Source organism: Pinus tabuliformis, chromosome 1_1 (assembly GCF_031772625.1).
Source record: "Pinus tabuliformis cultivar Carrire ecotype Pingquan chromosome 1_1, CPIR1, whole genome shotgun sequence".
NCBI classification, from domain to species: domain Eukaryota; kingdom Viridiplantae; phylum Streptophyta; class Pinopsida; order Pinales; family Pinaceae; genus Pinus; species Pinus tabuliformis.
In genome coordinates, this window is record NC_142297.1 from 368,850,957 (window position 1) to 368,876,819 (window position 25,863).

General features: G+C 38.8%; 1 pseudogene; it reads right to left on the minus strand.

Moving 5' to 3' along the window:
- The window catches only part of LOC149213150 (polygalacturonate 4-alpha-galacturonosyltransferase-like), a 39,343-nt pseudogene extending 30,652 nt beyond the window's left edge, over nucleotides 1-8,691 (minus strand).
- Between the last annotated feature and the right edge of the window lie 17,172 nt (nucleotides 8,692-25,863).

Below are 25,863 nucleotides of genomic sequence, written 5' to 3' on the forward strand. Positions count from 1 at the left end.
CATCTATGTAGCGAGACGAAGAATTGATCTAATGGATGAGTACCTTACTACAAGAGAAAATGTCTCCTCATAGTCAATTCCCTCAACTTGAGAGTACCCCTCGGCCACAAATCCGGCCTTATACTTCCCTATTCTTCCATTTGTTGCTTGCTTCACCTTGAAGATCCATCTCAAACCCAATATTGATTTATATGTTGTTCTTGGGATCTTTTCCCAAACATGGTTCTTTGCAATGGATTCATATTCCTCTTCCAATGCATCAACCCATACAAGTTTCTCTATTTCTTCCTCAAAATAGGATGGCTCAATCTCTATAAGCTCAGTCATAAAAGCCATGTTGCCAGTGTACCTCTCAGGTGACCTCCTTTGCTTACACAAATTTGAAGGATATCCCACATTCTCCCTCGCATCCTGCACAAGTCTTTCAACTTCCTTAGTTCTTTTTTTGCCTTCTCTGGAGGTTTTGCTTTAGTGAATGTCTCCACTCTTCGCTCCACAATTTGTGGTTGCTCTATAACTTCTTGAGGTTCCTCTTTTTGAGCTAAAATCTCATCTTTTCGTGGCATCTAAAGCTCCCTCTCAGGAGAGCACCACATATATTTATCCTCTTCAAAATTTACATCCCTTCACATAACTATCATTATGAGTGATGGCAAGTACACATGTTAGTTGTGGGGAATTTTTGTGTAACCCACAAATACCACAAATTTTGTTGTTGACTAAAGCTTCTTCCTTGATTCATTGGAGACATGGTAGTAAACAGAGGCTCCAAAAATCTTGAAGTGCGACACATCCGACTTTCTTCCCAAGAAAGCCTCCTCCAGTGTAATAACATGCCAAGAATCTGATGAGAACTTCATTTCTGCAAACAAATTGTTGTATTGCATGCCTCAACCTACAAATGCAGAGGTAGGCCTTGGTCATGCAACATCACCCTTGTTGCTCCCAAAATGCTATGGATATTTATCTCAACCACCCCAGTCTGATGTGGGTTGTGGGGTGTTGTCAACTGTCATCGAATGCCTTCTTTCGCACATAAATTTTTAAATTCATTCAACACATACTCACCTCCATTATCTCTCTAGAGAGCCTTCACCTTCTTGTTGGTTTCTTTCTCAAACAGTGCCTTGAATTCTATGAACTTGGAGAATGTCCCATCTTTCTTCCGCATAAAGAGATCTAGCACTTATGTGAGAAGTCATCAATAAAAAGGACAAAATATTTGTGTCGGGTAGTGGAGGCTATAAAGAAAGGTCCAAAAACATCAAAGTGGATCCTTTCTTGGACTGCATGCGCTTTTTTGTCTCGATCATGAAATTCGGATTATATGTACCTCGGCAAGGTACATCCTTTGCATACATCCTGCTGCTCAAGTGCTCCTTTAGGGAGGCTAGTGGATATTTGTTGTATACTCTTCGAGGTGCCATGATGCAAATGGCCAAGGCTTATGTGCTAAAGTTCACCTACATCATGGCCCTTCACTTTCTCTTCCTTAGTTTTTAATGCAACACAATCTTACACATCTAACTTATATATATTCTTCACACAAACCTCGATCTTCTTCACCTATCTCGTGGCTATGTGTCTCAAGAATGTTTTTCCTTTGTTGAAGATCACATCATAACCACGGTCTTCCAAAACTGCAACAGAGATGATATTTTTCTTTAGGCCTACAACAAACATGACATCCTTGAGCCTGAGAGGGGAGCCCGACTCCCTCTGAAAGTTGACTGTACCAATACAGTTTATGTTGTACATTCCGTCATCCCCTAGCTTGATGTACATATATAGATCTTTCTCCTCCAAGTCACTGAAAAGTCTCTACACCCTATCATGTGGAACAATGCACCTGAGTCCTAGTACCACATGCTCCACATCACTATGTTCATCATGCATGCTCTATGAATCCAAGGCTTCACCCACTGCTCTTCCTAAGGTCTTCTCACTTGCCTCTTTCTATGGGCACTTCATGGCATAGTGCTCATATTTGTGACAATGGAAAGATTTAATTTTTGACAAATCTTTCTTCTTTCTCCCTTGGTTGGATTCTGGTTTGGTTTGAGATTTATTCCCCTTTTCCCTTCTTTCCCTTTCCAACGAATGCAAATTTTTCATCATCCTTGCCCTTGGATGAGGTCCCATCTCTATTATTCTACCTTATTTCCTCTTGTACCCAATTGTACCATAAATGTTCCCAATTCGATAGTTTCTCCCTCCTGTTCACTTAATCTTGATAGGTATGCCAACTCTTGGGAAGGCCCAAAAGGGATATTCTTACCAAGTCATCCTTTGAAAGATGAACACCAACTCTTGCAAGCTCATCATGGACATGGGTGAACCTCCTCAGATATTGCAGGGTAAATTCATTCTTCTACATCTTGATATTTCAAAGTTTATCCTTAAGCACCAACTTTTTGTGGTCACTACTATTCTAGAATAGATTTGTGAGTGCCTACCACATTCCATAAGGATTTTCTTTCCCATGGATATTGCTGGCAATGTGGTCTCGTACTCCCTCCAATATTATTATCCACATCTTGGCTACAACTTTCTTCGACTGAGAAAGGTTTTGGGCATCAGATTCTATTGGTTTCGTAACATCTCTCTTGATGTATTCTAATGATCCATTGTCATCGAATACCTCCTCCATGCGATCCTTGTAGTCAATGAAATTAGAGTTGCCTTCCAGGGAATACTCTAGCCTTAGCTCGTTGAAGGTCATAGTTTCAGTTCCTAAGAGCTCTTGCTACACTGAACTACAAATTCGAACCTCCTGAGAAACTAATTTGAAATTCATGCTCTAATGTGAATCCTGCTATGATACGATGTAGAAATTATGGTATAGATTTGCAACTCATCATGAAGTCTTTTCAAAATTATAAGACACAGACCTACTCTACTACTCTGTGAAAGTTAATTCACAATTTAAAACAAAAAATTCAGACATACAATAAGAAATAAAATACATGCACACAATATTTTTCATGGGGAAAACAATCTTCTGATAACTCCAATGCCTTCTTTCATCAATCCTATGAATATAGATGTATTACAATTGATCTACTCAACTGTGCACAACTTGTAAGTGAATAACCTATCCCTCTACTCACTAAGAAGCTCAAACCAAAACTTTGTCAATTCCTACCTCTGCTTGAGCCCCTATTTCCTTGTGCAATTCCTTGAGAAGTTAGGCCCCTATTATTTAGGTTTTTTCCAGAATGGATTAAACAATTCCTAAGGTTTATCATGTGACTGCATGCAACACCTATACGCTCAAGACTAGTCTACAACTAATATTAAACTACCTTGGAATCTCCATCCTAGCTAGGGAACTTGAATTGTTTGCATGCACTAGAAATTTTGGGATGATTGATCACTTAACTAGATGATCATTGCATTTGATTGAAGTCTCACTACACAACTAGCCTTCCACTAGTTCCTGCAACAGTTAGACCTAGTTTAATTGAAAACAACTTGAGATAACTGACTTTCATTGCTACAAATTAGAAATCACATGTGCTTAATTGAACTCTAACTCCTCCAACTCGAATTGATTGAGTAAAATGGGTGACACAAACCATCTCATACAAACTAATTGCATCCAAGTTGTCTGTTGATGTGAAAATTCAAATTTTCTCAATTTAATCAAGGCAAAATCAAATTGAGAATTTCTTGCCACATTTTTCAACAATCCTTCAAGTGAATCTAATACATGTTGCCAATATAGCACAAAAATTTGCTAATAACAACAACCAATGTATATAAGTAGTGTTCAAAATTAAAAAAAACAACAAAAAAACACATATTAAAACACAATCAATGGAGACCCTAAAAAGTACTCCAACTATGTTACCACCCATTAACGTTCTTCAAAAGTGTCTCCATCACTCCTCTGATGACGCACACCTCTGTTTTTAGCCTCCATCACCCTAAATCCCATTAGTTGTTGTCAACCTCCATCACTCTACTTCCCGAAGAAGTCATCAATAGCGTAAAGACAAACCCTACCTTTTTTAACTAGCGCATCAAATTGAAAATTTTAAGACAAAAGATTTATTTTGTCTTAAAAAATTGTCTTAAAATTCTCGTCCATGTAGTAGTCTACAATGCAATGACATACTTTAGGAAATTGGTTCACTAAATTATTGCCTAAGGTAAAAGAAGGTTTTAATATGTAAAAACCTATCCTAGTAATGGTGCATTTTGATCAACCTAGTAATACATGACTAGGTGATCATTTTTTGGGTGATAATAGATTGTTGCCCAACATAAGAGTTTGAGGAGCACATTGTATGATGGAAATATGTTGTAGCTTTACTTTCGCAAAACACCAAAGGGAAGTCATAGGGAGAGAGGAGATCACTAAAGTAATAGGAAGGAGTGAAGTTGGAGGGGGTGAAACCTACCTATGAGATAAAAGTTTCCTTTATTGATGAGTACAAGATCTCAATAAGGCGGGGGAGATATACCCATACCTATGAGATAACCAAGTACAAATGATAATGGTGTGCCTAAAAATCTAGGTCTGAGGTACATAGTACATGATATATGATATGCTGACATCAATGGGGCAAAAAATGATACAATGAGATAATGATCCCCATATACATAATTTCCTCGAATATAGTAGCTAGGATTGATACAATTAAGTATGTTGATTTGAGGACATGAGACATAATTCCCCCACGTTGGTGTGGTGAAGGGGGGGGGGGGGAGATCACAACCAAAGAAGCCCCAATGAATAGGAGAGGTATTTAATATCTCAATGGACCATTTTAAGTAGAGGTTCATGTTGTGAGTTATGCAATCGGTAGAAACAAAGCCATTCAAGCATAAGTAACTTCTTTTGAGGCTAGATCATAATTTTCTGACATCTAGGTATGTTTCTTGATCGTACGATAATGACATGAATTTTAGCATGCGAGAAAAAACCAAGTTAAAGGGAAATAATGATTCACTTTGCTTGATTAGAGGCACCAAGAAAGGAAGAAAGATTAAACCAAGGTACATCATCGTCTAGACTACTCTCTTGGAATAAATGTGTTGATGTTAACAAAAGCAGACCCACAAGAGTTTAGGCAATTATGAATCCTCAACAAAGGCACAAGGATCATAGTATTATGGATAATAATGGCTAACACTGGGGATGATAATTGGAAGATATGTGGACTCGTGGAGTTATGATTTACCTTGTCAGAGCATAACATGCAAGGTTGACCTCGTAGTGACTTGACACAATTCCATAAAGGATGGTCAATTACTTAGACAGAGGATTTTCAAAGGCACATGAGGATAGATGGAGGTCAAATATAAGAAAAATGGGATGAATGCGACACATAGATGGGTAATTTATTGTAACAGGACTCAATGGGACTTTGAACAGACTCCGTAGATATAGGGGTGACTCATCTCTAATGCTTTGAGGAAAGGTGACTATATGATGCTTCCACATGGGAAAGGCCCGCAGCGCGCCATAATAGAATGAGTAAATAGTGATTGCTCATGACAGAACTTGACTCATAATTCTAAAAGTTCAAAGGAAAAGTGGTACGAGAGTACATGTCACTCATATTAAAATATTTGATTTAAGGTGCCAAAGTGAGACCTCATGGAAAAAATGGCTTTGTGGTGATGTTTCAAAATACGAGAAACATGGAGACCCATTGTAGAGATTGGTGAGAGAATTCCAACAGTGCTAACGGTTTGTCAAACCGAGCTACCATTTACTCCTATTGGCAAAAAAAAACTAGAATTTTTCCTATAAAAGGGATTCTTGCCCACAGTTCCAATTCATTTGTACATTGATTTGTTGGAGAATATAGAGAAGAGTAAGAGGTACTAAATCTTGGTGAGCTCATAGTAGAGTCGTTGGATTTCGAATCTATGACTTAGTAGGTGACCTTACTTGTCTAGAAATGGCCTTAATGCCTCCTAGAAGGATGGTTTCTCATGAAGAATTAAGGAAAGAAGGTTGTCCATTTAATTTATGAAAAAGAGACATTACGTATGGAAAAGATACAAGTGAAAAGATGTTTATTTTTGAAACAGACAATATCTCCTATCTCTCTCTCATCCCAATCCCAAAACCAATAAGGAATATTATTTAGATTTAATGCCTCAAGCTACATTTTTAAGACATAGTTAGGATTCTTAAGAAAATTACCCAAAAGGTAACACAATTCTTGTTATTGTTAGACCTATGCATTAGGGATTTCTCTAACATCCACTTTAACAAGCATCTTTCCATGTGCTCAATATTCTCAATAAAAATAACATACTTTGTTGTGTTGATGAGTAATTTATATTAAGTTTCTGCTTTTATGGATCTTGGGGAATTCCTAAACATAAACTTCTTAGACTAAATAAGAAGTGATTGATTTGTAATATTCTTTTTTTTGTGGATATGGTTAAAGTGGACGGAATCTACCCATGGTATTTAACATGGTAGTTGCCCATGGCATTGACCCATGGTATTTGCCTTCATTTTTTGAGTGAAAACAATAAAATAAAGTCTCTAGAGATTCAATGAAGAATATAAAAGGGGATAGGAGCCTAACAATGTAATCATCGAGAGTAATTTATCTATTTTCTTTTGTTGAGAGCTTGTCAAGGCAAGTTCTAGTTGATCACAAGGAAAAAAACCCCATGGGAGTAATTTCTCTGGTGGATCCATCAAGGATCTAAGATTGTGCTTCAACATCTTTAATTTATCTGTTGATGGGAAGCCATACATGCCAAGGCACGAGCTTTAGTAGTGCTTCTGTGGGCATGTAATTTTGTTTATATTTATTTACATAAATAAGATGCTGCATTCTCAGATCTTTATTGCGTTCAGTTTTTTTACTCCAAGAATTTTATTAGAACACCTATAATGTACCAGAACTCATTAAAATTTTGATGATTGGGAAATTACAGTGGTATCAGAGCTGTGCATCATGCCAGCCTGAGGGTTTTATTGGAAAATTCTAAATTATTTGCAGGGTTACTTGGAGGTTTCATGCAGGGAACTTTGGTGGAATTTATGCTCACCCTAGCCAACATTTCCATCTTCGATGGTATTTCGTATCATCCTAGTTGGTTCTATTTTTCGGTTGATTGGAAGGAGAATTTTCTACATTATTTTGAAAGATATTATTTTATTGCAAACAAAAGAGAAAACATTACTTTGCCAAATTTTTAGATTGGACCTGGGTGTGCTTTACCATATTTATCCATTCAAGTTTATGGGGTGGTGATCGAACCCCTATCAGATTTGAGGGTCTCTTTTCAATTGTATTGCAAGGCTGTGAGATTTATTGTAGGAAGTACTACCATCTTGACTATAATTTGATTACAGGTCTATAGAAATCCAACCGAAGAGTTCATCTCCTTCTAGTTGGTCAAATACCATGGGTTCAAAGGCTAAATTCTAAGCACAAGTATCATATCGGATTATATCTGTTTCATTTCAAGATCAATGGTATGAATATATTTTTGTAATCTATATTTCAAGGAGGAGACCCAGGATTTCGACACAATTTTTAACTTACTCATAGATCTAAAGTGTCTCGTTGAAATAATTGTGGATTGCTTTCATTGGAGGTAAAAGAGGTCAAATTGTAAAAGTTGGAAGGTCAAGTTTCTAAACTTGATCCCAAGGAAGACTATAAATTGTTTAATCAAGCTCATCCTAGGATTGAGGTTGACCCCATAGCCAAACTTGGAGATTGATCACTTGGAGGCCACATTTCTCTTACAAAGACTAAGGGTTTCAAGGGTCCTTGCTCCACGCATTTTCAAGAATTCTTTCTCTTGTAGTGTTTTCTTCTCAAAGATGTACGAAAAGGACCCACTTAAGACCATGGATGATAAACGGTATCAATAATATAAATGGCTTCTAAAAATTGTAGATCTGCAAAAAATGATAGAAACAAAACCCGCGAAAGTCCAAATCTATGCAAAAGTCCTCGAATAATGAACAATAATAAAACATTATTAACCCCATTCTTGGAATAACCACTTGGAATATTTTATTGTATTTGGTTAGGCGGGAAAAAAATATTTAAACTTTTATTTAGAAATAAGAAATAAATAAATGATTTATTTATCATCTCAACAAATTGGTTAAGGAATAACAAGGAAATGATGATTTATTTAATTATTCCCAAGGGATTTTTCAAATTTGATAAGGAATAATAATTAATTATTCATAGAGAAAAGTAATATAATTAATAATTTATCTGTTGATTTTTCATAATTGGGTCAAATATGACAAGGAATAATAATTGAACAATTGTTTAATTAATTATTCCTAGAAGAAAATCAAATAAATAGTGACTTATTTAATTATTCTGCATGAGAATTATAAATTACTTAACAAAGGTGGTTTATTAAGTAATTTTTCACACTGAAAGAAATTTTACTATTGTAAAATTTGCTTTACATGGTGTAGTTTGATCCATCTAGTAAATTAGGCTAGATGATCAATATTTTGGTGATAACAGATTTCCCCCTAACGTACGAGTGTTCGGAGGAAAACATATGACCGAACTGTGTTGTAAAGACATAATCACTACACAACAAAGTGGAGTGACAGAGAGAGAGAGAGAGACCAATACAACTGAAGCAGGAAGATAGGGAGAGAGGGGGCAAGACCAATGCAAGTCACCTTTTATGTTGTGGTACGAGACGTCAATGAGGTGGGGGAGGCATATATATACCCGCTGAGATAACTTAGTAGAAAAATAATGGTGTGCTGAGAAACATCAAACTGTGCAATGAAGTACATGCATAATGGTACATGACATGTTGGCATAACTAAGTCAGAAAATAATACAATGTGTCCCATATATATAATGCACCTGGAAAAATATGAGCTAGGATTGAATATAATATGAACTGATTACATGAGATATAATGGCCCTTTCCTCAAAAAATGGGTTGGAGGGAGGGTAGAAAAACTGAAGAAGCCCTGTTGAACAAGGAAGGGATCTGCAAAACTAAATGGATCATCTGAAGGAGATGTGCATGCTATGAACACTGTGATTGGTAGGAACCAAACCCATTATATTTGCATAACTGCATCTAAGGTTGTAGCATAATAGGAATGCATCCGAGCATGTGGGGGGGTACATGAAGGGCCACCCCCTCATGAGGTCTCAAACATCTCACGCACACCTAGGAACGACTGGTATAATTTGCTGCATCGCTGGACCATCGAGTGTATGGATCACGAACATGAAACAACCAAGTCAAAGGGCAATAATGAGTCCCTCTACTTGATCCAAAGTACTGAACAAGAATGGAATTTGGAACCAAGATACACCGCCCTCTAGGTCATTCTTATGGAATAAATGAGCTGATGTCGATAGAATAAGGCCCACGATAGGTGAGGCAATGAGGATCCTCAATTAAGGAATGAGGGAAAGTAGTTATGTGACTGGTGGATTGACACTAGGTATAATGGAAAATGAGTGATTGAGGGACAAATAGACGACTTCCGTTGTCAGAGCATAAAGTGCATGGTTGACCTGGTAGTAACTGACTCAACTCCAGATGGGATGCGGGCAGTATGACTGGAGGCCAAAATGGGTAAGATGGGATGAATGATATCAAAATATGGATGGAATACTGTGATATGATATAATGGGATACGAAACAGACTCCATGGATGCAAGGGTAATGCGATGATGCTGCGACACAGAATAGGCCCGGTGGGGACCATGAAAAAATGAGTAAATAATGGTTACACATGATGAAAATTGACACGTGAGATGACAAGTTCCAAGGGAAGGTGGTCCCAAAATTATAAGTGTCGCATATGAGGAAATCTGTTTTTGAGAGGCGACGAAATGACCCTTCTTGGAAAAATGGCTTCTTAGTAAAGTTTCAAATCATCCAAAACTGAGAAAGACTCATTATAGTACTCGATGAGAGATTTCCAATGATGTTGATGGTTCATCAAGCTGAGCTAATGTTTGGTCAAATCAGGTGACAAAAAAATTGTGGATTTTTCTATGAAAGGAAATTTTCCCTCCGGTCGAAATTCATTTTTTAAGTGAGTTGTGGTAAATTTGGAGAGGAGGAAAAGGCCCTAAATCTTGTGGAGATCATAGTGGACAAACCGGCCATCAGAATCATGATCTGCGACTTTCAGGTAGGTGGCCTTACTCATCTCTTCAATTTCAGTTATTTATTTCGAGATTTTTCGCTCTTGGCAGCTCCTTGGGAGACCCTTGCTCCTCTTCATGGTCTAATCACACTTTTGGTGCCTAGAAGTGTAATTTGGATAAGAGGAAACAGGTGAAAACATATGAGCTCACACTTTCTGGGCATAAAACTGTGATTTGGGGCTGAAAAGAGGGGTGGTTTGCTCTCTTGGTGGGGGTTGTAGGTTGTTTAGTGTAGACTAGTGTTTTCTTCTCTCAACTAACAAGACATGTGGTGTTTTGCAGGCATGGCAGAACTAAAAATTAACTGGTGTGAGTGAGACTTGGATACCCTCCGATCCGAGATTCAGATGGATCATAGGGTTCAACGAGCATTGGCTTGCTATGGGGTTCTCAAGTTGGTAGAGAACCCATTGATGAGGGCAGGTGAGCCCTTGCTATTGAGAATTGTGAGCTATTGGGATCTAGACCATGAGGTATTTGTCATGCAAGTGCATAATATTGAGCTCACATTACAGGATATTTATTTCTTCACCAGACTCCCTCCCCTCGGAGTGGTGTGGGATATATATCTGGTGTTTCCTTTTGGGAGGAACATTACAAAGTTTGTGGAGATGTGCATGTGAAGGGCACGACTATCCCGATTGGTGATTTAGACCAGCTAGAGACATAGGTTGTTTCCATAGCTGTGCTACGGGCCTTCGGCAGCTATGCGTTCCATCACATCACTGGTGGGCAGATGATGCTGTTTGAGAGTGTTTTGGGTAGGACCTACTATGGGTGGGCAGAGATGATGCTGTCGTCAATGAAACGATAGTTAAGTCTATGTAGGTGAGCCATGACTATGTTTCTGGTACAATACTGTTAACATTTGTCTTTGAGAAGATACCCACCATCCTTCCTCATGTATCGATCCGATATGGGGGCCCACAGGAGCCCAGGATCTGCCACTAGGGGCAGCTACTACAGAGAGGAGGACAGAGAGTCGGACGAGTATTCCAACCCGCGCTTTTTGCACATTGGGATCAGATGCCCCTTTAGATTGATGATTATCCTTATAGTGGGATGAACTATCAGGGAGATCCTGACTTGCCACTTTCGCTCAGGCAAGCATGGGGACAAAATGGTAATTGTTAAGTTACTATTTTTATGGTGCATTTCATATTTTTATCACATGTATATGGTACTAAGTGTAAAATATGTGGTATGCAGACATAGCACCAGTAAAAATCGCAAGAAATGCAGGATGAGCTGCAGCACTTGTGGCTGCAGATTGGGGAACATCGTCATCTTGTCAGGGTTTGGAGGATAGTGTGCTACTCATTTATCTACACCATAGATGTGGGGTACTCTTGACCAGAGTTTCTGAGCATGGATGGCATGAGCTAGATGATCGATACATATATGAGTGTAATGACCTTCCCTTAGAGTGGTGAGGTATCATGCGGTGCATGGTGATTGCTGGTCATGTAGTACGTGATCTGCGTGCAGGTGAGGTAGAGCATTTAGTGCGTGATCCTTCGGATAGTGACTAGATATGGGGACATGTGGGTCCCTTTGATTTTGATTTTTGTAACATGTTATGGGCATGTCGAATGTATTTAGAGCTATGGGCTCTAAACTCTTATATGATACATAATATGATTATGTATTTTTAGGATTGATCAAGGATTTAGTGGTTACCCTTGCCCAAATTCCAGTTAAAAGTGTAATACTTGACACGAGGCTTAACATTTTTGTCATATTGTGCCTTGATGCGTTTCTTATGTGCTTTGTTAGCCAATGCGGCATCACGACAGGTTTCGTCTAGATGGATTAATTCCAAGAAACAAGCTTCTTCTTCATGAGTATCGATAGCAGGTCAATTGTGAGCTTGAGGGATGAGATTTCACATTGAATTAGTAAGACTGCTTCCAAACCATATAACAACTAAAAAGGTGTAAATCCAATCACATTTCTTACCGAGGTCCGATATGCCGATAAAGCAGAGTACAAGATTAAACCCCAATTCCGTTTATGGACTCCAATCATTATTTGCAGCATGCATTTAAGGACTTTATTGATTGCCTCAACTTGTACGTTAGCCTGCGAATAATATGGAGTAGAACTATCATGAGACAATCCTAATTTGGTAGTTAACTCATTCATCATGTGATTGCGAAAATGCAACCCATGATATGTGACTATAGCTTGTGGTACACCGAATCTAGAAACCACGTGATTGAAAAAAAAAAAGAGCAATTTTTTCGCCACCGTTGTTCAATGTAGGCATCACCTCAGGCCATTTAGTAAAATAGTCAATGACAACTATAATATACCCATGACCCCAACCGAGGTGGGGTTACATGTCATGAAATCAATGCCCCATTTTGCGAATGGGCCAACAACAATGAGTAGATGCAGTGGTGCAGGTGGTAATCTGGTTTTACGATAAAAAATCTAACAAGCATGGCACTTTTTGACATCCCATCCTCTATGGATGAAACTAGATACATGGTCTTCTATCTTGTTCACATGACCAACCAATGTATGTGTCTAACCATCCCATCATGTCACTAATAGTGAACAATCCCATCCTCTATGGATATTAACATAGAGGATGGGATTGTTGTTTAGGACATCACCCATAGCCAATCCATGGTCAATCGCATGGACAGACAGTGCAGGCCCTTGGGAACAGTCTTTGCTGCAAGCTGACTTAAAAATGTACTTTGCTTTTTCAAGGTCATTACTTGCTCATCTGCAAACTGAAGCATGGCTTGCAAATTCTTTGTTACTGTCGCACTATTATAAAATTGTTCTCTAGCCTTGGATAGGACATCACCCATAGCCTTGATCTCCTTAGGTGCACTGAAACATTCGTATCAATTATCTGCCATGAAAAAGAGAATGAAAAGTAGAAAGATTGACACACAGACTGCAACTTTAAAAGAAACAAAGGATATGAACACCAAATGCAAACGGAAGCACTTACTACTCTTGATTTAGAACCATCCAATGTCAAAACTATTACCTTTGAGGTAGATCAGAATCTGCATTAGCCTCATCCAATGTATGCTGACATTCTTTAATACGAAGCATCAATTCATGGTATAAATCAAGATTATTCCTAGCTTGGTAAATGGTTGAATACACCCTATCCATGATCAGTTGGTCTCGCATCAATCTAACAGTGGAGTCAGAATTATTGTTCTCATTTGCCTGCCTCCAAATGTTGTATTTTACCAGGACAACAGAATCTACCTCCTTGGAAAGTTTAATTGCTGCATTTTTGAAGTTCAACTCGGTTTTCTTCATCCTGTTGGATCAACTCTGTTGACCTTTTCTCCCTCCTCTTTTTTCTCAATTGCTGTAAGCATTAAACTACTATAAATTAAAGCATACTATACTACAATCTAAGAAATATAATTTTTTTCTATTGGAGATGTAACATTCAAAAAGGATTTTGGAAAATAATATAACAATTCCCTTTTCCATGAGAGCAAAAAGTAGCAATCTAGTGTAGCAAAGAATTTTACCCTCTGCAAAACTTTCGTTGGAATTTCTTCAAGCTGCAAATGGTCTGCATTACAACAACCATTGTCCTAAGAATTTGACTAGACATTACTGTTACCGGGAATAGTGTCTATGCAGAACTGCTAATCCCACTAAGGCTGGTAGATAACTTAGAAACAAACAAACTAAAACTATTGTCGTTTTCCTTTATGAAAGATAGATGAGAGAAGAATAAAGGAGACCAACCTCTATCTTGCGCTTGGTTCCTTGCTCGATTCCTCTCTCTTCTGATAGTCCTTTGCTACTTGTTTTCGTACCCAGCTTCACAGAACCTGTAGAATCAAAGCAGCATAGCACTATACGAGAAAATGGATCTATTATAATAAGAAATAGAGGATTAGATGCATATAAACCACAAAAATGCATAAAACATCAATCACACAAGTCTATGGAGGAAAACTAGAATAATTTTATTGATAATCAAGAAAGAGCCAAGAGAATTACAACCAATTGCTCTGACCCAGCATCATCCTCTCAGCAAGTAAGCCCTTCTTCACCTCATGAAAAGCTTAGATCACCCAGCACTATGATGTTGCCTCAAGAAACCAACAACAATTCCTTACAAGATGCAAAATTCCAGCCTCTGGATCTCTAGGATGAGGAATCCATATATAGATGTCTGCAAGGGAGATGAGTCGGCTTGTGATTTGATTAGTGTATTCCCTCTGCTAGTTATTGATTCCACTTGGAGATTGATGATCTCTTACTCATCCCTGGTCGAATTCAGATAGGCAAGTGTCACAAGAGAAGTTTCTGGAAGATTCCATGCTTCTCAACCTTGTGGATTGACCCTGCCATTTTTCTTTTCTCACCCATCGCACCCCATAGAAGGGCTTTTTGAAATGCAACGCACCTACTGTGTGTATTTAGGTGGGATGCAACGCACTTTGCTTATGGAGCAGGTGAAATGGTCCAGTTTTGACCAATTCTGAGTAGTTTTTCATGGAGAACTTCTAGGAGATGTTGTAATCAGTTGACCTTGTTCTTTTAGGGGCTGGAACAACACCTTTAGGGACTTAGGAGCCCTTGGTTATGGACATTTTATGCTTGAGGTTGATGCTTGGGACCCTACCAGCTAGGTATTCCTGATTAGGGGCAAATCCATCCCCTTGACTGTCGTGGACATCTATTTTTTACGGCTTATCAAGGCGGGGTGCCCCTATCTCTTTATCAGGTTCAGCCCGTGGAGGTGAATTTGTGAGAGATTATGTTCGCAGGTATTGTAGAGAGGGATCTCAGCCGAGTAAAGACGGCAATATCATCATCCGCGATGTCATTGACAAGTCTTTGAGGACCATTCTGTTCACTTTTGGTAGGATGGTTGGTGGTGCAGCTCTCCATGTGGCCAACTGGTCTTATATGTAGTACGCCTTACAATGTCTCGAACAGAAGGTGTTCAACTGGTGTGATGCAGTACTCCTTGTGATGAAAGAACAGTTGACCAAGGTGAAAAATGGAAGATTGAAGAACTTTGGATATGGTTCTATTTTGACCGCCTTTGCCTTGGAAAAGATCCCACTGATGCAGCCGCAGTATATTTCACTTGGTTTGCCTCCATCGACTGAACCACGGATGAAGAGATGGGTCGACCATATGTCCAGACATGCTGGTCAGTCTCAGATTTCTTTTTCTGATACCTTCTTCGGGTGGTTCGATCGTCAGGAGATGGTTTTTTCCGAGTATCCATATGCTGGTATGGACTTCCGGGGTGACCTAGATTTGGTACTGCTGGCTGGCGAGTAGTGGGGTGCCATTGGTAAATTCTTTGACCATTTTTTTTTGTTTATCATTTCTCTTTATAATGTCCTTGTGCTTTATTCTATCACGACTAATCAGAACTCATGTGCTCATGCAGATATTGGTCCCGTCCAGCCAGTAGTACGCCTGAGAGTGCCGGTCGCCGCTCCAGCAGGAGAGGCTGTGGGAAGGGCTATCCTTCGCGACCTTGATGTGGCCGAGACTCTTTCAGCATTATAGGTGTTATCACAAAATCATGTACTAAGGGCTGCTACTTAGCAAGATCTCATGCAACTATTTCAAACCAGGCTTTAGACTAAGGCTTAGTCTCCTTAGTCAGAGAGGGCTCTCTCACAGATTTTTGATATGGATTGATAACAAGAAAAGATGGCTAACTCTTCAAATAGTACACGAAAATAAGCTGGTTGGAACAACAAAATAACACTTCTTCCATTGGGCTCATGGAGTCAAACACCTCTGCAGTAAACTATTAACTACTCAATCATGGAAGCCAAGGCATATAATGTTTAAACACTCAGAACATTTCTCAAAAAGAACCTCAACTCATAAACATACATAGGAAGTCTGAGCACTAGGTGAATTCAGAGTGATTGCATGTCTATTGAGCTGTAAAATAGAAAGGATAAAGACAAAACCACATATATTCTGAGCCTTTGAACACAAGATGAATCTTGGGAAGAAAAAGTAATCTTTCTATTACTGTCAAAAGTCTTTTACATTAGCCAATATAAAAACTCTGTTTTTTTTCATAAATCTCCAACCCTCATTACATCAGAGTTTCCACTATATATAGAAAAACAATCTTAACTACTTTGAGCCTCTTCCTCCAGCATGAGGGGAGCTCGATGACTGTCATTAACTACCCCTATCTATTTTTAACAGACTCATTAAATACACTAAGTGTTGAGCTGTAATTACAAAGAGTCCTAATCAAACTAAAACTCTAACTTCATTCTCCTCGTAACATGATTCTTTTCTTGATCTTTGACAGCTGTCTTCTTTTGGTTAGGCTGAGATGACTGAGCTAAAGGTGCAATGAACAGGCTAACTTTGGATACCTGAAGGCGCTGATGGATCATTTATCACTAGGATCAAAACCCCTGTTTTTCCGGTCCCTGTCTCCTACCATCCTTCGAAAGTTAAGAAACATGTCCCAGCTCTTTAATACCCCAAAATTTATGAGCATCACCATATTTCAGATGCGTTGGAAGCTTCGTTGATAGCCATGTGTATGAACCAAAACAATACTCCTCGTATGCCATTTCTGCTAAACCCTAACTTGGACATAAAGTACCTTTATAAAAGTTTTAACTTGAGACAAAAAAATTCACCTTTACAAAAAGGCACACTTGTCATTCTCTGAATAGCTAGGATAGCCTTAAGTGGTCTCCCTTACGTTCCTTACGCGTTTCCTTCAAAAATTTGTTGACCTCACCATTAAATTGCTCATTTTCATCATAAAACAGCACCTACAGCAGTTTCGTAGCGCGCTACGAAACTGCTGTTTTTTGCTAAAACAATGTGTATTTTCCTTGAGGAATTTTCTGATTGGACCTTTGATTCTTTAAACCCCCTTATTCAAATGCGTTCTTTACCACGAGCAGCATCAACTTTCCTATGAACCCATTCAAGCTAGGCCTGTAACTTAATAATCTTCATGTTGCTTATTGCTTCATTAGTGACCTGCATACAGTTATCTTTGAATGAAATGAGCTTTTCGGCCATAGACACTCCTTGCTAAACTTCAATCTGATCTTTGATTACAGCATGTATTCCCTTTTCAACATTTCCACTTGTAGTTCAAAACTAGTGACTGAGATTGGATTGTTTAGCTTCAGCTACTACGAAACTGCTGTTCTGGCTGAAAAATATGTCTTGGGACAGAGCTCATAATTTCTCACAGAAAACGTATTTGGAAAAACTGAAGGAGGTTTTTGTGAACCAATCCGTTTTTAAAAAAAAACTCTTTTGGTTTTTTGAAAAACTACTCCAGCTGCCCAGAATCGATCCTTGAAAAAGATGTGTAAAACAGGAAATTAAAAACTGCATCTACAGCAGTTTCGTAGCGCAACTTTAGTCACTCGTTTCTTCCAGGTCATAATCAATTTGAAGAAACTGAAAGAGGTTTTTCTAGTTCAGTATGTTAGGAATAAAAACCTCTTTCAATTTTCGAAAATATTCTTTCATCTGCGCTAAATACCTCCTGGAAGTTGGCTGCTTAAAACAGAGAAATATGCCTGTAACAAACATCACCTACAGCATCTCATTAAAACTAATCTAGAGATATTCAAGTAATATCCCAATTTTAGCATCCTCTGATAATATTGATTAAACTTGAACCAAACACTAAACACCATCAGCAAGGCCAGTAAACAGATTTAAATGCTCTATGTCAACAGCAAGAACAAGCTCCTTAGGATATCTTTCTGTTCTTCAAGACTTTTTTGCAAATTATAAACAAGAAAAGGTGACAAAAGCCCGTTCTTCCCAGAAGTCATACTGCCATCTTTATATTTTCATCTGAGGGTTTTAAGTGTGCAACATGATCAATAGAAATACGCTCTACCTCCACAGTCCCTATGATGTTCTGATGGTGAAATTATTTTGAAACAAAACCGTGAATCTGTCTATGCTGCATCCACCTTCAGATATTGCAGTTGCATATTGAATTAACAGTTGTTTGGAAGAGCTCCCTATATGAACATTATCTTGCCAATGTAGCGGGATTATAGGAAAAACCTTGAGAATGAAACACAGTAGTATTATTTGTATATTGATGATAAGATCCAGCACTGTGACATGTCGAGTCAGATATTCCCACAGAACCCATAGGAGACAGAGGTGATATGGGTGGGCTATGGTTGTGTTGTTTTGCTTCCCTGAATATAGCTTGCCTCTCAACATCAGGCAATGAACTCATTTCCCCAATTTCGTAGCGCAGCCAGTGCAAAATATGAATTATGCGCTACGAAACCACCTAAACATGTTGCGCTGCGAAACTACAAAAAGGCTTTATGCGCATCAAAATAATGTGAGCGGTTTTGAAATTTTGGCATTGGAATTTTCAGTGATAACAGTGGCTCCACTTGGGATAGTGTGCCCTTGTGGTACACTAAGAACTCGTAGGTCCAGTGCTTTGTCCTTTTTATAACAAACATGGATTTGCTTGACAAACATCCCCTTCAAGCTTCTTGGGCCTTCACCTCGGGCTTAAGCTTGATGATCACTGTAGGAGAAAGAAATCTACATTTATTGAAAAAAGAAATGCTCAGTGAACCTTGATCTTATTTGCAATTTCCTACCTACCTACCCTAACAATTCAAATTTCTTTCAGCTCAATCAATGTGAAATTTCCAATGTAGCCAATCATTTGTCTTATCTGATGTTTGATTTCTTTGACTGCATCGGAGTTCAGAGTCACAATGATATTTTGATGACCACTGCCATTGAAATTGCCTCTGATCTTCATAGAAAAGCTGAAACAGTGGAGAGTAAAACTCTTCCATGTATTCAGCTATAGGATCCCAGAATACATGATCAGTTTGATGATTCTTGTAACTTTCTGGTTGTGCAAACTGATCTTCAACAACAGTGTTCAGCTCCTCAATTGTGAAAGAGAAAGGAACCAGCATTCTCTCCTTGCGTTCTTGAGATAAGAATGGTAGCATCTGGGTCCTTCATAACTCTAGTGGAATCACCATGAATGTATGAATTTTGAATTCTTCAACAATGGAGTCACCAAGGTAGATTTGCAGCCTCAAAAACCTTCTGAGCTCCTGCTACCTTCAGAAGTTCAGCTTCATAATTTCAGGAATGATTAATCTTCAGGCTCCCGGCAGACGCACCAAAATGTTATCACAAAATTGTGTACTAAGGGCTGCTACTTAGCAAGATCTCATGCAACTATTTCAAACCAGGCTTTAGACTAAGGCTTAGCCTCCTTAGTCAGAGAGGGCTCTCTCACAGATTTTTGATATGGATTGATAACAAGAAAAGATGGCTAACTCTTCAAATAGTACACGAAAATAAGCTGGTTGGAACAACAAAATAACACTTCTTCCATTGGGCTCATGGAGTCAAACACCTCTGCAGTAAACTATTAACTACTCAATCATGGAAGCCAAGGCATATAATGTTTAAACACTCAGAACATTTCTCAAAAAGAACCTCAACTCATAAACATACACAGGAAGTCTGAGCACTAGGTGAATTCAGAGTGATTGTATGTCTATTGAGCTGTAAAACAGAAAGGATAAAGACAAAACCACATATATTCTGAGCCTTTGAACACAAGATGAATCTTGGGAAGAAAAAGTAATCTTTCTATTACTGTCAAAAGTCTTTTACATTAGCCAATATAAAAACTTTGTTTTTTTTCATAAATCTCCAACCCTCATTACATCAGAGTTTCCACTATATATAGAAAAACAATCTTAACTACTTTGAGCCTCTTCCTCCAGCATGAGGGGAGCTCGATGACTGTCATTAACTACCCCTATCTATTTTTAACAGACTCATTAAATACACTAAGTGTTGAGCTGTAATTACAAAGAGTCCTAATCAAACTAAAACTCTAACTTCATTCTCCTCGTAACATGATTCTTTTCTTGATCTTTGATAGTTGTCTTCTTTTGGTTAGGCTGAGATGACTGAGCTAAAGGTGCAATGAACAGGCTGACTTTGGATACCTGAAGGCGCTGATGGATCATTTATCACTAGGATCAAAACCCCTGTTTTTCCGGTCCCTGTCTCCTACCATCCTTCGAAAGTTAAGAAACATGTCCCAGCTCTTTAATACCCCAAAATTTATGAGCATCACCATATTTCAGATGCGTTGGAAGCTTCATTGATAGCCATGTATATGAACCAAAACAATACTCCTCGTATGCCATTTCTGCTAAACCCTAACTTGGACATAAAGTACATTTATAAAAGTTTTAACTTGAGACAAAAAAATTCACCTTTACAAAAAGGCACACTTTTCATTCTCTGAATAGCTAGGATAGCCTTAAGTGGTCTCCCTTATGTTCCTTAGGCGTTTCCTTCAAAAATTTGCTGACCTCACCATTAAACTGCTCATTTTCATCATAAAACAACACCTACAGCAGTTTCGTAGCGCGCTACGAAACTGCTGTTTTTTGCTAAAACAGTGTGTATTTTCCTTGAGGAATTTTCTGATTGGACCTTTGATTCTTTAAACCCCCTTATTCAAATGCGTTCTTTACCACGAGCAGCATCAACTTTCCTATGAACCCATTCATGCTAGGCCTGTAACTTAATAATCTTCATGTTGCTTATTGCTTCATTAGTGACCTGCATACAGTTATCTTTGAATGAAATGAGCTTTGCGGCCATAGACACTCCTTGCTAAACTTCAATCTGATCTTTGATTACAGCATGTAGTCCCTTTTCAACATTTCCGCTTGTAGTTCAAAACTAGTGACTGAGATTGGATTGTTTAGCTTCAGCTGCTACGAAACTGCTGTTCTGGCTGAAAAATATGTCTTGGACAGAGCTCATAATTTCTCACAGAAAACGTATTTGGAAAAACTGAAGGAGGTTTTTGTGCACCAATCTGTTCTTAACAAAAACCTCTTTTGGTTTTTTGAAAAACTACTCCAGCTGCCCAGAATCGATCCTTCAAAACGATGTGTAAAACAGGAAATTAAAAACTGCATCTACAGCAGTTTCGTAGTGCAACTTTAGTCACTCGTTTCTCCCAGCTCATAATCAATTTGAAGAAACTGAAAGAGGTTGTTCTAGTTCAGTATGTTAGGAATAGAAACCTCTTTCAATTTTTGAAAATATTCTTTCAGCTGCGCTAAATACCTCCTGGAAGTTGACTGCTTAAAACAGAGAAATATGCCTGTAACAAACATCACCTACAGCATCTCATTAAAACTAATCTCGAGATATTCAAGTAATATCCCAATTTTAGCATCCTCTGATAATATTGATTAAACTTGAATCAAACACTAAACACCATCAGCAAGGCTAGCAAACAGATTTAAATTCTCTATGTCAACAGCAAGAACAAGCTCCTTAGGATATCTTTCTGTTCTTCAAGACTTTTTTGCAAATTATAAACAAGAAAAGGTGACAAAAGCCCGTTCTTCCCAGAAGTCATACTGCCATCTTTATATCTTCATCTGAGGGTTTTAAGTGTGCAACATGATCAACAGAAATACGCTCTGCCTCCACAGTCCCTATGATGTTCTGATGGTGAAATTATTTTGAAACAAAACCGCGAATCTGTCTATGCTGCATCCACCTTCAGATATTGCAGTTGCATATTGAATTAACAGCTGTTTGGAAGATCTCCCTGTATGAACATTATCTTGCCAATGTAGTGGGATTATAGGAAAAACCTTGAGAATGAAACACAGCAGTATTATTTGTATATTGATGATAAGATCCAGCACTGTGACATGTCGAGTCAGATATTCCCACAGAACCCATAGGAGACAGAGGTGATATGGGTGGGCTATGGTTGTGTTGTTTTGCTTCCCTGAATATAGCTTGCCTCTCAACATCAGGCAATGAACTCATTTCCCCAATTTCGTAGCGTAGCCAGTGCAAAATATGAATTATGCGCTACGAAACCACCTAAACATGTTGCGCTGCGAAACTACAAAAAGGCTTTATGCGCATCAAAATAATGTGAGCGGTTTTGAAATTTTGGCATTGGAATTTTCAGTGATAACAACAGGATCAGGTCAAGGGCCTCACTCTCGGTATTCCAGATGTGAGGACTGACGAGCTGCCTCTGAGGTTGCAGCGACATACCACTGGCGTGCCAAGTCAATGGACCAGGCTTTTACGCATGATTGCACAGGCGGTGAGTTGTTATCACCAACATCATTAGACTAGGGTGCCCCCTAGCCTTTTGAGTTTTGGGTCATTTGACCAATTTTGTCTTGGTTACAGAACATTATGTGTAAACCATAAACAGTTATATATATATATATATATATATATATATATATATATATATATATTTATTTATTTATTTATTTATTTATTTTCGGAGTTTTATTTTGGTTAAGTTATATGATCCGCATGCAAATATTGATGAAATGCTTCTTTTTATAAATGTTGCAGATGCATATCTAACACATAATTTTCCAATGAGTTAGTTAATGTGTTTAAGCTTCTGGAAATATGCTGATATTGAATAAAATCAAATTGCCTTTCCAAAATCTTGACCCTTAGTAACATGCGATAGATAGCTGGATTTCGGACGAAGTAGATACCAATGAGTTGTAGTATGACGAGCTGTGAGTCTAGCCTGACAACAAGTCGGCGTATGCCATGTGTGATGGCATCAGAGAGAAGTTCTATCAATGCGCTATATTTAGCGATGTTATTCATTGATCGACCAATACATACCCTTCTGAAACTTACTAACTCGCCGCTTGGATCAAAAATGGCCCAGGCTGCAGAAGATAGGTTCCGCGAACTACGACTTGCTCCGTCGGCATATCCAACAAAAGATTCCAATAGGTTCGACATCTGCGACAAATGTAAAAAGTGGATTTACTTGACCAAAACGATTACCCTTAGCGAAAACAAAAATGTAACAAAATCATATAGGTTACCATACTGATTATGCATAGTAACGCTTAAGGTACAACCCGTTACGGGGTTGCGCCAGTGGAATTCCGTCGTAATCCATTAACTCGTAGGCTCCTTTTGCTAATACACGTTTAACAATATAGGGGCCCATCCATAAAGACTTGAATTTACCTGCTCCCAATTTATTGGATTCTTGGTCATAAAGTAAGACCAGGTCACCTTCTGAGAAGATATGGGGTTTGACATTCTTGTCGAGCTACGCCTTGACTCGTTTCTTATGGGCTTCGTTAGCCAAAGAGGCATCATGACGGGTTTCATCCAATTGGATTAGTTCCAAGAAACGAGCCTCCTCTTCTGAAGTTCCAGGGAGAAGGTCGATTGCGAGTTTAAGGGACAAGATTTCACACTGAACTGGTAAGATTGCTTCTAGGCCATACACCAATTGGAAGGGTGTAAACCTAGTTGCATTCCTTACCGAGGTTTGGTATGCCCACAAGGCTGAGTACAGGATCAGGTGCCAACTCCTTTTGTGGACTCCAATCATCCATTGCAGCATGCGCTTTAGGACTTTGTTGATTGCTTCAACTTGTCCGTTGGCTTGCGGGTAGTATGGAGTAGAGCTGTCGTGAGACAACCCTAATTTGGCAGCTAATTCGGCCATCATGTGATTGCGAAAATGCGATCCATGATCTGTGACTATAGCTTGTGGAATGCCAAATCTGGTGACTACATGATTGAAAAAGAAAAGGGCAGGTATTTCACCAGTGTCATCTAATGTAAGCATCGCCTCGGCCCATTTGGTAAAATAGTCCACTGCAACTATGATATACCCATGCCCCCCGGTCGAGGTGGGGTTACATGTCATGAAATCGATGCCCCATTTGGTGAATGGCCCAATAGCAACTATTGGCTGCAGAGGTGCAGGTGGTCTTCTGGTTTTGCTATCGAAAATTTGACAGGCATGGCAACTTCTGACTGTGGTTATGCAATCTTTGAACATTGTTGGCCAGAAGTATCCTGCTCGTAAAAAATTTTGCGCCGTAGCGTAACTGGATTTATGCCCCCCACACGCGCCTGAATGGCAATCATTTAGGACTTTTTCGGCCTCCTCATGAGTGAGGCACCTCCTCAGAACTGTATCGACACCACGACAGTAAAGCATGTCACCGACGATCATGTAGTCTTTTGATTGGTATCGAATACGTTTTTGTTCGGTGCGGGACGTATTAGGCCTATATTTTTGGGTTTAGAGATAAATGATTATATCTCCATACTGCTGATTGCTTGAAGATATCAGAAACAAAGATTCATCCACGATTGTTTCTTCGGATGTTTCATCGTTGGACGACGATGGGAGATCACATAATAATTCTGCGAAAACCAGGGCTTTCTTTGACTTGGATTTTACAAATTCTAGATCAAACTCTTGTAGAATTTCTATCCATTTTGAATATTTGCCCCCCAGCAACTGTTGCGACAATATATAAGTCATCGGGTTGCAATCTGACAGAATGGTAGTTTTTTCAAAGAGGACATAGTGTCGAAATATCTGTATCGTTTGAACAGCTGCGAGCGGTAGCTTTTCAACATAGGAATATTTGCTTTCTGTATCCTTTAAGTTCTTACTTAAATAATATATAGGATGTTCAATTCCGCTGTCTTCTTGAACTAAAACCATTGCGATGGTTGTATCCGCCGCAGCCAGATACAAGTTAAAGTGTTTTTTATAATCAGGAGCGTACATTAATGATGCTTTCATTAGGGATTCCTTTAAAGCATCAAAGGAAGCTTGCGCGACCTGATCCTAGACGAAGGGTACTTCCTTTTTCAATAGACGTGTATAACCTTTACCAAGTTCAGTGCAATTTGGAATGAACCTCCTCAGAAAGTTTGCTTTGCCTTGGAGTTTCTGTATCTGAAGCAAACTTGAAGGTGGAGGCAAATTTATGATTGCCTGAACCTTGCATGGGTCGAGACGAATCCCGTCGTTTGAGACTAAAAAGCCAAGTAAGCGACCAGAACTCACATAGAACACACATTTGTGCGGATTGAGTCGTGTCTTATAGTGTCGGCAGCGTAGAAATATCACTCTTAAATGCTGCGGATGATCAGTCCGTTTTCACGAATGAGCGAGAAGGTCGTCGAGATATGGTTGAATGATGTTTTTGATGTCATGGAAGGCATAATTCATTGCCCTCTGAAACGTTGCCCCTGCGTTATTTAAACCAAAGGGTAATTTGCGGTATGCGAATGTGCCCCATGGACAAATAAATGCAGTCTTTGACTGGTCCTGTGGGCGGATATTTATTTGATTATACCCGGAGAATCCATCCATGAACAAAAAGATTTCACATCCAGCGCATTCATAAATTATCTGGTCAATAAAGGGTGTAGGGTAGTTGTCTTTTGGACAAGCTTGATTTACATCCCTATAATTGATGCACACTCTAATCGTTCCTTGTTTTTCATAACAGGAACAATGTTCGATACCCAATCGGTTAGAGGAACTGGGTAAATGAAACCAGCATGGAGAAGCTTTTCAACTTCTGCTTTGATGGTAGCGGCTTTCTTGGGGTGCACCTGATGTAGCCGTTGTCGTACTGGTTTGACATCCGGATACATCTTAATTTTGTGTTCAACTATACTCGAGTCAATGCCTGGCATTTCATCCTATGACCAAGCAAAGACATCTCTGCATTCGCGAAAAAGAGCGTTATATATTTCAATTTCTGAAGGGGAACAACATTTGCCAACATAAATATTCTCTACAACATCTATTTTGGTCGAGATATTTATGGCGATAATCTCTTCAATGTTGGACAAGTTT